The sequence below is a fragment of the Myotis davidii genome, unplaced genomic scaffold (assembly GCF_000327345.1).
Source record: "Myotis davidii unplaced genomic scaffold, ASM32734v1 scaffold268, whole genome shotgun sequence".
Classification (NCBI taxonomy): Eukaryota; Metazoa; Chordata; class Mammalia; order Chiroptera; family Vespertilionidae; genus Myotis; species Myotis davidii.
In genome coordinates this window covers 5,430,110-5,443,167 of record NW_006383015.1, presented here as the reverse complement: position 1 = coordinate 5,443,167, position 13,058 = coordinate 5,430,110, and positions in this window count along the sequence as shown.

The window sequence follows — 13,058 nt, the reverse complement described above, 5'->3', positions numbered from 1 at the left end:
ACACCTCTGGCCGAGGCATCAGGCCTGGGCAAGGGGCAGAGCCAGCAATCAGAGGGGTCTGGGGGTCCTCTGCCCAGGCCTGACGCCTGGGCCAAAGGCATCAGGCCTGGGCTGGGGGCAGAACCAGTTATGGGGGGAAATGAGGGTCCCCTGCCCAGGCCTGACACCTCTGTTAGAGGCGTCGCCTCTGTTAGAGGCGTCAGGCCTGGGCAAGGGGCCGATCCTGTGATTGGAGGGTGATGGTGGTCAACGCCTGAGGGCTCCCAGTATGTGAGAGGGGGCAGGCTGGTCTGAGGGACACCCCCCCCACACACACACACACACCCAGTGCACAAATTTCGTGCACCGGGCCCCTAGTTATATATAAATAAATGAGTTTTAAGGAGACATACCTATTTTAAAATTCACTCAATTGGTAAATAACAGGACTGGGAATCTAACTTAGATATAATTCTTTTCATTGCAGTATGGAAAAACTACCTATCCCATTACTGAGTGATAGGAAGCATTGGGTATTGATCTAATACACATTGCTAAAATGAAGTGTTCATAAAGCTGAAAGTTGTCTTAGAGAAGTTGCCCAGTATCTTTCCTCATGGAGTCTCTCTGAAAGGATAGTATTGCTGGAAACAGGAAAGAGGCCACAGCAGATGAGAATACCTGATCAGGTCCTTCTATATTAGACCCGTGGCCCCTCTTATATGAACTACCATGGTCAGATCAAGAGGTAAATTTTGAAAAAAAAATATTCTCAGGTGAGGATTAACAACAACAACAACAACAAAAAGGTAAATTGTAAAGTATATTTAGTATATTGTGGCATATTTAGGGAATGCATACACATATAATAGGAACCAACAAGCTGAAACCGGTTTGGCTCAGTGGATAGAGCGTCGGCTTGCGGACTGAAAGGTCCCAGGTTCGATTCCGGTCAAGGGCATGTACCTGGGTTGTGGGCACATCCCCCCTAGGAGATGTGCAGGAGGCAGCTGATCGATGTCTCTCATCAATGTTTCTAGCTCTCTATTTCTCTCCCTTCCTCTCTGTAAAAAATCAATAAATATATTAAAAAAAATAGGAACCAACAAGACGAACAGTATAATTGAGGAGTAAATCCTGAACTCTGGATATGCTATAAAGTACATATTTATTTATGAGGTTTTCTGGTAGCTGACCCAATTTTGTCCAATTCTACCTGTTTTTTGTGTTTTTTTTAGAAAACAACTAACATGTACCAATTAATAGCATTTGCTTCATTGTTTTTAAATTTATCTTCATCGTTGAAAGTATTGCAGATGTTCCTTTTTTTTGTTTGTTTCCCATAGACCCCCTCCACCCCACACTGACCCCTCCCAGGCCTTCACCACTCTATTGTCTGTGTCCAGGGGCTATGCATATATGAGTCCAGACTAATCACTCCCCACTCCCACACCTAACCCCCTCTCCCCAACCTTCCTTCTGAAATTCATCCATTTGCTTCATTTTTCAATGCCTTATATATAAAAGTTAAGTGAGTGTAATATATTTTTGACTGTTAATTTTCTATATAAAGAAAAGCAAGATATTTAGATGATCAGAGAAAATAATTAATTATATTTAAATTTTATTATTATTCAAAACTAGCCAAGAAAAAAATGGAAAATGAAGGCTCATGAAGAAGGAACTTTATTATTAGATATCAAAATGTATTACAAGGCTTCATAAACATGTTATTGTTCAGAAAATAAATCATCGTGCCATAATGTATGTGATAAAGGTGAGATTTTTTTAATCTGCACAGAAAGATGTACTTGTGAACAAATTGTTCTAGAGCATCTTTTCGTGTGTTTTTTTGGACATTTGTTTATCTCTTTTTGTGGAGAAATATGTATTCAAGTCTTATGCCCATTTTAAAGTTGTGCTCAGAGGCACCCTGAGCCTCAGCTTGCTCATCTGTAAAATAAAGGCTTCTATAGGCCAAACTCATACTACTTTGTACAAATCAGATATTTATGAAATACTAGTTTCCTGCTCCCTTGTCTCCTTGAGGTTGAGTTCCTGTAAAAGAATCATTTATTCTAGACAACTTAGAAAGTTATCAGTCTCAATCACCTGATGTTACAAATGGAGCACGATTTAGTTAATGCACATATTCTAGATCAAGAAGTGGTAAGATAAAATAAAAGAGAGCTTGATCTATGTGGATATCCAAATCTGTTGCTTTCTTGGGAGCCACATGAAAGCCTTGCTTTGGAGGAAGAGGTACATTCAATAGCAGAAAAATGTAGTGCTCTTTTAAATCCCCGAGTGGACCATCCACAGCCTGCCTCTCTCTCTTTCTTAGATATGGCTTTAGATTCTGTGTTTGATATAATGGCTCTGGGCAAGAAAAACTCATCTCTGATCCGTGGGGCACCTGGTACATCCATGTGTCCCTAGAGGAGAAGGGATCAGAGTTAAGCATGACTTACAAAGGCCAACAACTGAACAGTAGAGTCTCAGCTGTGCTTGTAAAGCACTGGGTCAAGAGAAGAGGACCTAGAGGATTTGGGGAAGCAGTGAGCCCGCTTCTTACTCGCTGAAAGGCAAAAATATAGGCGATAATCGGCAGTTTGGGGAAAGATCTGGGAAAATACGCACTGAAGGGGTAAGAGAAAAGGCAGGAAAGTGGACAGACAGAAGAATAAATTTGAGGGTCTTTTTGTAGACAGAGATGATGGTTTATTAATATTTGTAAGACTGAAAAAAATCTGGGCTTTTAAGTGCCACTTGCTATTTGTTGGTTTAATTCTTGAAAATCTTAAAAGAGGGAAATCTGAGGGATGTCCATGATTGAGGGAAGCCAGGAGCATTGTCTGTGTGGAGCAGTAACTAGAGATGGGGAACTGTGTCATAGTTCATGCGTCCTCTCTCTCTCTCTCTCTCTCTCTCTCTCTCTCATGCATGAATGCACATGCACACAAACACACAACTCATGAAGAAAGCATTATTATCCTCTTTTTAAATTTGAGAGAATTGAAGCTTATAGTTTCTTTCCTCAGAAAGCAAATTGAGTAAGTAAACAAATTGAGTTTACGTGAGTAAACTAAGCATTCCCATTCAAGGTTGTCTTGCCCCAAGTTCCCCAGACCCTCCTTTATCGCCTTGAGACCCCCTCTTCTAAATACTCTTCTTATTGAAATTCTTCTGATGATGATTCTTACTGACTTGGTATATAAACAATTAGAATTTATTATTCCTTCTCCATGTTTTATGTTTACTAGGCAAGCAGTGTTAAAGTTGCTAATCCTATCTAATAATAGACAAACATGGTAATTGACCGTACCTTTGCTATGCCTCCCATTGGCTAATCAGCACGATATGCAAATTAACCACCAACAATGATGGCAGTTAATTTGCATATGTAGGCTCCAAGTGGTGGAGTGAAGCCTGAAGGCCCAGGGCCGGTGGAGCAGCGAGGCCTGATGTTTCTGGGGCCGACGGAGCAGTGAGGCCTCACGGCCTAGGGGCTGGCGGAGCAGCAAAGCCTGATGTTTCTGGGCTGGTGGAGCTGTGAGGCCTCATGGCTCCAGGGCTGGCTCCAGCCAGAACTTGGCCACAGCGAAGGCCTGGGCCCTGGGTGCCGTAGGCAAACCAGTGTCAGCAGCCAGGGGAAAGGAAGGCCTATTGCATGAATCTCTTCATGCAACAGGTCCCTAGTCCTATATAATAAAACCCTAATATGCAAATCGACCAAATGGCAGAACAACCGGTTGCTATGATGCACACTGACCACTAGGGAGCAGACGCCCAGTGCAAGAACTGCCCCCTGATGGTCAGTGCACTCCCACAGGGGGAGCGCGCTCATCCAGAAGCCGGACTCATGGCTGGCAAGTGCAGCGGCAGTGGTGGGAGCCTCTCCCGCCACCTCCGCTGCAGGTGGGCAGTAAAGAGCGAGGGGTCCTGGTCTGCAAGAGGGTGCAGGCCGGGCTGAGGGACCCTCTCCCATCCAGTGCATGAAATTTCTGCACTGGGCCTCTAGTATTTATAGAATACCCTTCATAGCACTACTCTATTTACATAAGTGTTTCATTGAGTAATACTTTAAAGAAAACAGAAAATATAAAGTTATGACAAATGCACATAAAACAGAGAACTGAAGATTTCTAGTAATGTTTTAATTCTCAAATAGTATAAACAAATAAAAATAATACTGTTATACGAAGATATTTTCAAGAAGTTTCCTGCAGGAACTGTTGGTAAACTCATTCTTTATTGGTCCAGAAATAACATGATGATATCATTTAATAATTGATGTTTTAATTTCTTTACACAAATGGTATTTTTCTTTTTTGTCCCTCTGTTATCTCTTTTCTCTGGCACTTTTCAGTGTTGTTTTGATTGGATAATTAATAGCATGGGTGTTTATTTAGAAGTGTTTTCTGTCTCAAGATACTCTCAAATAAAACCCCATTATTATTGTGGAAAAGTGCACCTCAACAATTAACTGTTAAGTGCTGGTGTAAATTCAGGCTCTATATGGTTAGATAAATGAGGCTGTCACATATATAATTGCCAGGCAAAGTGGTTACACTTTTAGCCATTTTCATTAGTTTGCTAACACAGCTTTCTGTTCTAAAATGATAAATCATTTGTTAAGAAATAGGTCTTCCCTCTGGAGCGAAGGAATATGTTTTCCATCGTTAATATAGACTGTTCGAGGGGTTCAAAGAGAAGGGGGGATTCTTAATGGTGAAAAGCAATGTCTTTGTTTCCTCTATGATGCAAGCCCCTGGTGGATGATTTATAATTATTCATGGACCAAAATATTAAATGAAATGAGATTTTCATGCTCCAGATTACATAGTCACAGCTGAATACTATAACCCCAGAAAAAAGTAACCCCTGAGGTAGCAGAAGTTCCAGTCTGTGTGAAATGTGCAAAGAATGTGTTTTAAGAACAGGTCACCTTTCAATTCTTTTAAAAAGCCTCCTGCCTTTATGCTGTGTCTACAGGGAGCCTCTGATTTTAATGTTTGAATGAGAAGCTTTTCCTTTTCTTCTTTCTTTAAATTTTTATTTTTGCTTGCAACATGACAGTGACACAAATGTTTTTAATGGGCAGATTAATATAGCCTCTGGATAAACCCATGGTACACTCCGAAAACAAATGAGTTAGCAGGCCACCTTTTGGTTTGCAGCAATTAATTGAAAAATCTGAGGCTAGGAGAGCTTTGGTAGTGAAATGGCCACATTTAGTTCGTGAGTTGTATTTACATAGTCTCTTTACTAAATGCTGACTGCGTTTTCATGAGATTGAGCTTTTCCCTTGTAGCTTGTGAGCCTTAAGGAAGAAAAAAACATAACCAGTGAATGAGGAGACAAATGGTGAAGTTTGCTGACATTGTATGAATGAAAATAACTGTATTGAGGTCTAGATGTCCAACAAATCGGGACTTCCAACGAACATTTGCATATGTGAGGCGTTCACAGAGAGCACTCTTAATTGCATGATTTCTTTGAATTTTGGAGTAGCAATTTTCCACTACTTTTGACCTTTCGTGTTATTTGGTGTGTACTTGATTTCCATTGTAGGCAGAAGGTTTAGCTGAAGCCTTTAGTTTACAGTTGTCCTTTTTAGGAAATACAATCCCCAGAATGTCCAGGAGTATCTCTAAGGGGAGAATAATTCAGATAATGAGGTAGAAAAATCCAAAAATGCATTACAGGGAGCTGTATATATAGTCAGAATGTTAGTGATGTTTACTAAACAAAAGAATTTATTAGAGCAAAAAACAACTTGGTCGTTTGGCAAGATACTCAGAATATTACCCAGGTAACAAGAATAATGAAAGATGTATAGAAATACACTTCATAGAAAGTATCTCAAGGAATAAATGTGTATTTAGGAGAGTAGTTATCTCCTCCTCTCTCTCCTTTTCTCTTTTCTCCATTGACCTATCTTGAGAGACTAGTATCCAATATAATAAAAGCCTAATAGGCAAATCGAATGACTAGTCACTATGATGTGCACTGACCACCAGGCAGCAGATGTTCAACGCAGGATCTGCCCCTAGCCCACAGGCCCCAAGCTAGCCAAAGTGGGTGCCAGCTGGGGGAGGGGAGCAATCTCCCTGCTGGTGGCCCTGCAGAGGGAGGTGACCAGTGGTGGTGGGCGGGGGGGAGCTGGCGAGTGCCAACACAAGGCTAGCCAAGGCAGGAGGCAGCGGGGGGGCCCCCGATCTCCCTGCCGGTCCCCCTACAGATTGACCCTGATCACTGGCCAGGCCTAGGGACCCTACCCGTGCACAAATTTCATGCATCAAGCCTCTAGTAGCTAATATATAGGGTTAAATAAGTAACATATAGGGTTTTTATAAAAATGTGACAAACATTGGAGGGAAATTCCATGGTAACAAAATTTCTTGTTATGATACCACCTGATCATTATGGGATATCACTCAAAACAATAATAAGTGACACAGAATTTATCTCAATTGAATTGAGATCTGGTGGATAACCTCAGACATTTACAGTGCTGTAGGATATAGTCCAATGAGAGACCCGAGCTGAGGTTAAAAGCAAGAGTAAGAAGAGAGACTATATTTAAACGTTTATTAAGCATTTCATCCATTATAGATGCAAGTTGACTCTGTGTGGATTATTCTACTAACAAAGAGGTTAGATTTAGAAGAGGAGACATTTGAAAGTAAAACCATAAAATTGTTAATAAAGAAAGCTAATTACATTGTAATAGTTTGGCAAAAGACTCATATTTTAAATCTTCATTCATTTTTAATGTCCTTCTTGAAAATGTCCTCTCACATTTTTATCTATGCTCCTCAACTCTTTCAATGATCTAGTTTAAAATTTATTCTTGCCAGGGAAATTTGCATATTAAAATTATTAGTAAGAGAATGGCTTCTCATTCCCTCAATGTTTAAATAGCCAGTTTGGCCTATATTAACTACCATGGATAAGAAAACTGGGCTGGACAATTAGAGAATCCAAAGAATGAAGGAAGGAAAGAACTGAAGACTTACTTCATCATTATCATCAAAATACAATTAAACCACTTTGGTTGGGAAGATGGATGACTCCAAAATACTGAGAGAGCCACCTGGTCAAACTGGGATGTGAGCATGGGGACTCTTCTCTGCTCTAGGTACTCCCTCTTGACAGTGTCATTATATTGGAATCACATTCTTTCTCTCAATCTACCATGCTGATTTCATTCTCTCTTAAGCAGATCACACAATCTTTCTATGCATTCTATTCATTTTTTCCTGCCCACCCAAACCTCCTCTTCCATCTATACATATCTTGCCCCCCCCCCTCCACACATACACACACAAGATTTGGGCACATTTGAAGTTACTGTCACTATAAATACCAGTTTAAAGGTGAAAATATATATTTTTTTAAAAAATAATGACTCCTGAGTAGTCCTCTTTATTATATTGTAAAACCTATTCAAAATTCTAGGCTGCATGAAAATTTAGTGTATGTAATTTCTGATTACCACTGCCTCCAATAACTAATTGTTTCAAGTAGGTTTCAGCAAAATAATTGAATTAGAATTAGAATGAGTGCTTATTTGAAGTCAACATTCAGGCTTCATTTCTGAAAATAGTGCTGCCCTTTATGATGAAGGAAAATACATAATAAATGACTATTGTGATGTTTCCAAATGAATTTGGTTTTGTAAGACTTGCAGGCGTAGGAAGTGAATAGAGATGAAAGAGAAAGAGAAAGAATACTGTCTTTGTAGCAATCTGAGGTTAGCCAATGTCTCAGAATACATTTTGGGAGCTAGATGTGTCACACTTGTTTATTGGGAAATTCTTTTCTGTAACACTCAGGCTCACAGGAGCGAGTGGAAGACACACTCTATCATTCTTTGATGACATCCTGCACTCTGACTCAAAATGGCTTCTTTAGATGCTAATGTGCCTTCCTTACAACTGTTTCCTAGAGCAGATTCCCTGAGCGGAATTCAGTTTGCTTCCTTAGTGGAAGGTGATTTCCTGATCTTCATTCAGAGAAGCCTTGTTTCTAGCAGGAGTCTCAGGTGAGGCTCTCGATTACAATTTACTTTTATCTCCTCTCTTGGAAACAGATCATATTGTAGGATTTTTTCCAGTCTTTTTATCATTGATGTGAGAAATTACTCTAATGCTGCTTAGAATTGTATTACTCTCTAGAATATATGTAAAGAAAATAATGGCCTTTGCAAAGCTAAATAGTTTGGGTTTTTCCTTGTCAGTTTTGATTCTAGTTTTGTTACTAAAACAAATAAGCAAACAAAAAAAAAACACCTACAAACAAACCTATTGATGTTTAGAATTCAATCTATGGGTGTACATTACAGTTAACTGTTCCAACCTCTCTAAAATTGCTGATATCCAGTATAGTTATTTTGAGTCCTTCCAGGCTTTTGATTTGACAAAGATAAAGACAATAAAATATGGCTGTGCCTAGAATAGACCTAGTTTGGATGCCAGCTGTATACAAAACAAGCTTCTAACCACAACAGTTCTCTCATTTGTTGATTGAGATGGTTGGAACAATTTTTTTTTAACAAAGAAATCAATGTTTTCACAGGAATAATTTCCTTTGGGACTTCTTGACATGATTGTGACATGCAAAAATGATGGATGCTCATTCTGAAATATTTCAGCAACCAGACCTTTCATTTTGAATTAAATACTGTATTTTGTGTTGCTTTGTTTTCAATAAATCAAACGCTGGGCTGCAAGTCAGGACCCCTGAGATCTGTTCTTGGTCTCACTGCAATTTGATGCATTTGGTACTTTATTGCATTCAACTTAACACTTTGTGGCACACTTTATTGTTTTTAAGTCTAATTATATAGGAATTTTACCTGCCCAACAATATTGCAAGTAGATAAGGTCATATACTGCAGGAAGTATCTCTCTAGATCTGGGCCTGGAGAAGACACTTGATAAAGATTATTGAATGAATAAATGAATCAGAGGAAACATGAATAAAATAACAAATGAATATATGTAATCTCCTATGGCGTGGTAGATACAAAGAAGGTGAGTTCTTTTCTACTTCCCTCCCTTGGAAATTCTGTGGCCATAGTGATTTGCTGAAGGGTTATTCTTGGACTTCCCAGGGTAGCATAAAAGAAGTCTTGCATAACCTGCCTATTTATGTTGGAATACTTTCCCTTGGAGACCAGTCACCATGCCATGAGGAGCTCAGACCCCATGGAGATATCAAACCCCCTGGAGATAACAAATCCCCTGGAAATATCAGATGCTGGTTCTCTTTGGTAGCCCCAGCTAAACCCCCACCTGAGAATCAGCATCAACTGAGTTCAATGTAGAGAGAGAAACCATGCAATTATTTGAGCAGGGAAATGTAATATACAGAATCATTAACTATCACAGAAGAGTAGAGGAATAAAGGATGGACTAATTGAAACAAGAGAATATAAAGACTATTGGGTGATAGCAAGTACAATAGCAGCTATATTATATAGTATGATCTATATTAGTCATTACCACTAGGACTGAGATAGAGTGCCAGAAAGAGCCAGCTCCCCCTGCCCCACCCTACCCCTCACCTGGGATGAGATTCAGACTAAGAGAAGGCACAGCTACTGAATAGCAGAAAATTTCTGGAAATTGCCAGAAATCTGTCCTCTAGGGACTCAGGGGAAACTGCTCATGGGGTGGTGTCTGGCCAGACGTACTCTACTACAACACTACCCAAGAGGAGTGCTGGGTGAAGCTGCAGCCGCTGGGTGCTGCTGGCCGCCACACCTTGCAGGCACCAGGTGCTGGGGGAGCCGTGCACACTGCAGAAGCCTGCTGAGCAAACACATGGTACAGGAAGCAAATCCCTTTTCTCCTGCAGTGTCTCTCTAGTGCCTCCTACTGATAAAGCTTCAGTGACGGCTGGCAAACAAAATATGAAGATCCAGTTTCAGGCAAAAAGGAAGGATTGGGAACGGGGTTAATAAACTGATAACTGGTGCACCATGCACATGCGCCATCTTGTTTAAAATATTTTACAACTGGGTTACATGGGATATAATAAATGCTTAGTTAAATATAAAAAGATAAAAATAGTTTGGAAAATGTCAGTTTAACCTGACTTTTGCTTGTGTTTATGTTCAGAGAGATTTTTTGGAATATTTGATGATATATTTATCAATATGAATCTCCAAGAGATGAGAGGTGAGTTGGTTATTCAGGTGTTCCAGCCAATGTATTTGACTACAGAATTCGAGAGCTTTCTTTGGAAAGGACTGGATGATACTGACATTCCCTTTCAGCTGAAATGGACTCTGCATTGCCGGGAGGAGTGGTATGTCAACATGTTGAGGTAGAGATGTGTGCCTTTCTCCTACCGCCTCACTTGCATCCTCATGATCCTAGTAATGATTTCAATGCTAAGTGCATGTATTTCCATTCCATAGCTCGGTAAGAAAGGAATTGTAGGGATGACAGCATGGAGACAGGAGCTCAGGGGTCTCTGTGTGTATCCAGATTTGGTTATTTTTATCTAACACAAGAGCCCTATCATCCCCATGTATGAGGGGACATGGACTGGGCAGCCACTTGCTTTTCTACTTAGATGTCAAGGAATCTTATGTCAGATAAAATTGTTAGTGGTTCTCTGTAGAATATACAGGAATTAGAACTAGAAGGTTTGTGTGTTGTGTATCTATTGCATTTTTCTAAATCACGGTAAAATGCACATTTTAATCTTTTAACCTTGAAATGTGCAGTTTGATGGCATGAAGTACATTCACATTGTGGTGCATCACAAGTGTCCATCTCTAGTACTCTGATCATTTTGCAAAACTGAAACTCTATACCCACTAACCAATAGCTCCTCAATGCTGCCTCCTCCCAACCCCTGGCAAGCCCGATCCTGCTTTGCCGACAGAAGTTTTTAATTTAGTGCCATGTGTTACCACTTGCTTCCTTTCTTGATCTTACACAAATATTTTCTCTGCTTCTGTTCTCTTTCATATAGAATAACAATAAAAATATCTACCCTGAAAAAAAGCATCTTCTATGTGGGAGCATCAGTTTATTCATTATCTATCTATCTATCTATCTATCTATCTATCTTTCTATCTATCTATCATCTACCTATCTAATCTATTTGTCATCTATCTACATTTGTGAGTAAAATATACATTTACGTAGGTATATACGAAGGCCTATTAAATACATGAATTTCTTTAAACAAAGTAATTGTTATCTTTTATATTATTCACACGAGTTGTTTTACTAAAAAATATCTCTCAAATTCTGGGAACTCTCTGAGTGAAGTCAGGAGCATTAAAAGAAGCAGAAGCTATTATTATTATTAAATGATTTGTTATTTTCTTAAGTAAATTTTCACTAAATGTAAGTCATAGCCAAGGTTCCTTAAACTATTTTACTCATTTATGCTTTTTTCTTTTTACTTTAGGGAGTCTGGTAACTATTAACCTGTGATATTTTTAAAGCTGTTTTTGAGGCTGGCAATGCAACTTTTGAGAATAAAAACTTATGTGATGTCTCAAATATTGGTTATAAACTGCAAAATTTAAGAAAACTGAACAGGTTTGATTTTTTTAGAAAGCTCTTGGAAAATAATTCTCTTTCCTTTTTATGTACTGTGCTTGCTGAAATCTCTAAGCTCTCATTTCTATTAAATGCAATCAGAACCGTCTCCAGTAGAGCTGCAGAAGACCAAATATTTTGACTTTGGGAAAATTTGCCATGTTCAAATATTTTTATATGTAATTGAAATTGTCATCTACCCCCTGAGGTTACATTTTATAAATGTCCAATGTTTTATCAGGACATTTCTCAATTTGGAGACTAAGATCGTTTATTACCAATCAACAGAGGAAATCTCTATTACCATAACATTCATCAATATATAATAGCATTTCATCTGCTGTTGTGAATAAACTGTTCCCTCCACTCTCCTTTTACCATGAATATAATTGTTAATTTACTCTTAATTTTCCACTTATTTTATATTATTTTATCCTTGCCTCTATGCAATGGAATGACCAAAGCTCTGGGAGTAAAAATAAACCCCAAATTTCACTCTGTATTAGGGAATGGAGATAACACTCTAGCTTCTAGTTACTTATCTCAAAGCTATTCCTGTATATTTAACTTTCTACCTCAAATATATTACATCTTACCTGTAAAAAATTTGGACATTTTTGTGACTTTTTAAATACTGGAGAGATTTTACACAATAGAGTACCAAATTTCTATAAAAGGCAATTTTAAAGCTGCATACATGAGTGAGTGGGAACTATAATTATAAGTATCGTGAGACTACCTTTACTAATTGCTTTTTTCTTTATGGGCTCAGCATTTTCCTCCTGCACAGAATTACTCACAGAGAGTTGAACTCGGTATCTCTATATATGTAGTAGATCTCCAGGCAAGAGTACCAATCAGAATAAGCTAGATTAGGAGACAGTACCAAACTACCATGAAATCTCAGTAACATAACGTTCTCACTCAAATTTTTGTCTACTGCAAATCGGCGGAGGGACTCCACCCATCGCAGCCCCTCCGAGATCCAGGGAAATGAAGCAACCACCATAGTGAACATTTTTAGAGGAACAGAAATCTCTAGAGCAGTGGTTCTCAACCTTCCTAATGTCGTGACCCTTTAATACAGTTCCTCATGTTGTGGTGACCCCCAACCATAAAATTATTTTCATTGCTACTTCATAACTGTAATTTTGCTACTGTTATGAATCGTAATGTAAATATCTGATAGGCAGGATGTATTTTCGTTGTTACACATTGAACATAATTAAAGCATAGTGATTAATCACAAAAACAATATGTAACTATATATGTGTTTTCCGATGGTCTTAGGCGACCCCTAGGAAAGGGTCGTTCGACCCCCAAAGGGCTCGCGACCCACAGGTTGAGAACCGCTGCTCTGGAGTCTCCCATGAACGATTATATGTGCTAACCTGACAGTACAATGTGCCACGTGTGTTTATGACCCGCTGGCCAGAAGGAGTCACACAAGGGATGTCCTGCCTCCTCCTAGTATTACACACAGGGACAGGGGAATGCAATGCTGCC